The sequence below is a fragment of the Triticum urartu genome, chromosome 5, assembly GCF_003073215.2.
Source record: "Triticum urartu cultivar G1812 chromosome 5, Tu2.1, whole genome shotgun sequence".
Classification (NCBI taxonomy): Eukaryota; Viridiplantae; Streptophyta; class Magnoliopsida; order Poales; family Poaceae; genus Triticum; species Triticum urartu.
The window spans coordinates 460,286,230-460,290,165 of NC_053026.1; the positions used below are offsets into that span (position 1 = coordinate 460,286,230).

General features: G+C 39.6%; 1 long non-coding RNA gene across 2 annotated transcripts; it reads left to right on the forward strand.

Moving 5' to 3' along the window:
- Nucleotides 1–781: 781 nt before the first annotated feature.
- Nucleotides 782–2,619, forward strand: LOC125509831. Of its 2 annotated transcripts, none has more exons than XR_007284233.1 (3): nucleotides 782–817; nucleotides 1,598–1,678; nucleotides 2,530–2,619. It is a non-coding gene; the product is annotated as an uncharacterized LOC125509831 (long non-coding RNA). The 2 variants fall into 2 exon arrangements; XR_007284232.1 differs by having other exon boundaries at nucleotides 803–869.
- Nucleotides 2,620–3,936: the final 1,317 nt, after the last annotated feature.

Genomic DNA, 3,936 nt, shown 5'->3' on the forward strand with positions numbered 1-3,936 from the left:
CCGCTAGTGGACATCCTTGCAGCTGCTTGGGACAAAGCAGCCATGGAGCTTCCTCCTGCTCCTCTGGCTTCGGGTGAGTTGGTCCACTCCTCCCCTCTGCTCTGGTTCGTAGCACATCAGGACCAGTAGTGGCTTCAAATTAACCCCGAGTTGCATATTCTTTCTAGGGCAACAACATTGTAGGGAACGATTGTCTTTCTATTAAGCTATTCTGAAGCCCATCTACGTCTTGGAGCAGCAACCAGTGTGTTTGAGGTAATTTGTACAGAAAACACCAGGTATATGGTTAGGAATCAGGCCGGAGTCTAATTACAGTATCTCCCCAAGGCCCCAATCCTTTTCTTTTCCAATCTTTAATATTCTACTGTTCAGGTTTTTACAATGCAAAAATCCAACATATGTTCATTTAGGCTAATTACTAAATAAATCTAACGATAGTCCATGTGGCGGCGGAGGTGTAGCGATGGTAGTTTGAAGCAGATTAGGTGGCCGCAAGCGTCTTTGGCGCCAAGGCTGTTGAGTGAAGGAACTGGCCGTGTGGCGATTCGTTTTCTATTCTCCATCCTTTAAGGTCATAACAGAAGAAAGAACTATGCAATTGACTTGATCACTATTGTTTTATCTAGAAAAAAATATATGTTTTGTACGCGTGTATTGATGAGTACTCCTCTTGACTCGATTGTGTTGCATGGAGTGAAAGCATCCAGTTGGGGTGGTCTGCAGCTCTGATCACCTCCAGCAGCACCACATAATCAAAGTGCCAAACAGTAGTGCTGCACTGCTGCCTCCAGCCAGCATTTCACTTTGATGTTTATAGGTGGCTTAACATGATCATTTGATGTGTATCTTATGTAGAAGATTTGAATGATGTACGTGTTCATTTCAGAAAACATTTCTTAATGATGCCTTGCATATATACAGGACAGATATTCATGTACATTAGCTTTAGTTTTGTTTGTTAACTAGAAACTGTGGTTTCCTTTTTTTAACCGAAATCAATAAAGCATGGGATGCATTTGGGGTTTCCAGATAGCTAATATTAGGAGCACACAAGATTTAGACTCCTGCTTTGTAATTAAAGGAAATCAGAACATTCACCAATATCCTCTGTATATTTTCTAGCCTTGGATTCCTGACTTCTTCATACAAATTATAATTTGGAAACTTTATTTATAGGAATGATAAATAGTATGTACAAATGCCTTTACTAAAATTAAATTTACTTTAGCCAGATGGAAGCCAACACAATATCACATGTAATATTTCTCGGTTAGTCAAAAGTATGCTTCTTTTAAAATTTATGGTTCTAATATTTTTTCTCACATAAATATGTTCCAGTTATATATGGTAAACTAAAATTGTCTAGCCTATGCAGACGCACGGGTTAATGACTAGTCTAACTAACTCGGGGATAAATTCATCGAGCCAGATGTAAAGTTACCAAGGTAGTAACTAGTACACATAGAACAGGAGGAATATAGCCATATAGGTTGCTCTTCTTTTATTAAGTACGAATGGATCTTGATGAAGCTTTACTTCTTTTGCACTGTTCTAGAGATGCATGAGACACCTGTAACCTTTTCCCTTGGTTTTGAAGCTACACGCACCAACTCGATGTACGGCGACTCCATGGAGCAAGTCGAGTTCGTGGAGCAAGTCATGGACGATGCCATGGAAGGTATACTCTCTCCCTCTCCCTACCGTGGTACTGCTCATTGTGTCCATGACCATTGAGCCGTGCTAGGTTCTATGCTGCTGTCCATGCAAATTTATAGCATTTGGGGCTGTAGGTTTCAGCGGATTTATTTAGCAATAAATAATTCTGTTGGTTCACACAAAACAGTTTGACTGTAGGTGTACATAATTAGCAATGGATCTCTAGGCTGGTGATGACTATGTAAATTCGTTTCAGTGGATTTGGGGCTGTAGTTTTGTTCCAAAGCGTGGTGAGCACCTTTAGGTTTGTTTGTTTCCTGTTGGATGACTGAAACCAACTAGAGCTAAATGTTTTAGTTCAGTTTCAGATGACTAAAACCGTTTTGGTTTAGTTTGCTAACTAAATGGAGAGGAGAAGAGAAGTGGTACTGTCACTCACATTGCCCTTGAATGCACATCAGCACTTAGGCTACTCTCCATATAATTTTATTAAGCCATGTTTTTCTGCTGGCTGTGTCATATATTGTGGCGTCTTGATTAGTCATCAATGACAACTAACACTCATGCCGGTATCTCTTCACGATCATAATAGGGACGTAGCTCTTGCTATAGTTGTAAGTTGTGATCCTAAATTTAAACTTCATGATGCTAAAATTACAAATGAATTCTTGGCAGTGCATGTCGATATGGCACTTGTGAAAACTGCAGATTTGGTACGGAGTCACAAAAGCTGCAATACTCAATAATGCAGAAAAAAAAAGATTGCATGGCCTTCAACCTTTGTACGTGCCTAATATCCTGCTGCCTCTATCACTACATTCATCATGTCAATGCATTGTGTATTAACAGTTCATTTTGTTATTATCTTTGTAGATTCAAAAGATATATGGATGATTATAATGGTGCATGGCAAGTATATTGCAATGATGATGATGTTCCGGTTCATGATGATGATGATGTTCCAGTTCATGATGATGATGATGGATGCTATCAGTTTTAGTTAAGTTGTAGGGATGATGTTCCTGTCGGATGATGTTCCCCGGTTAAGTTTAGTTAAGTTGTAGGGAGGTTGAAGGATGCTTTCTTTTTATGTTTCGCTGTCAAGAAAATATTTAGGTTATGCATCACATTTCGATGATGTTTCCCCTGTAATGTCAACCATTGTAATCCAACAACTTTATCCAATATATGATTTCTTTCTCTAAGGAGTATATTCTTTTATTTTTTTCCACACTTCATATACATAATTATCACTGTTATGTTGAGCATTAATTTAATTATTGGCAATATTATTTACATTATATACTCCCTCTGTCCGAAAATACATGTCATCAAAATGGACGAAAAAGGATGTATCTAGAACTAAAATACATCTAGATACATCCCTTTTTATTCATTTTGATGACAAGTATTTCCAGACGGAGGGAGTATGTAACAACACATGTAGCGTTGAAAATTCCTAGTTGCTAGAAATGAGATTTGGATTCTTGTACATTAAGCACCAACATATAAAAGTGTTGTAAAGGTCGGCTTTATCTGTTGCACTCTTGCAATGGCCCTTTTTACCAACGACGGTATAAGCGTTGCATTATGCGCTAGCAACACTGGATAAGGCTACACATCCCAAACCGTTGGTAAAGACAGTTACAACGCATATATGGACTTATAGATATGGAAAAATGCGTTGCTATAGGTGGGGTATTGTTGTAGTGTGTGGAAAAGTGGTGGTAGGAGTTGTGAAATTGTCCCTAAGCTAACATACTTTCTCTTCTTGGATCATATGCACTTATGATTGGAACTCTAGCAAGCATCCGCAACTACTAAAGATCATTAAGGTAAAACCCAACCATAGCATTAAAATATCAAGTCCCCTTTATCCCATACGCAAACAACCTACTTACTCGGGTCTGTGCTTCTGTCACTCACGCCACCCACCATAAGCAAATCATGAACATATTGTAAACCCTACAGCGGGAATCCCTCACGCTTGCGCGACACGGAGGGCAAAATAGGACAGCACCAATAATAAAACATGCAACTCAAACCAATCATAGCAATTCATCAATCACCAATAGGACAACGAAAATCAACACATCATTGGATAATAATATGAAGCATAAAGCACCATGTTCAAGTAGAGGGTACAGCGGGTTGCGGGAGAGTGGACCGCTGAATATAGATGGGGGAAGGTGATGGAGATGTTGGTGAAGATGGTGGAGGTGTTGTGAAGATCGCGGTGATGATGATGGCCCCCGGCAGCGCTCCGGTGCCACCGGAAGC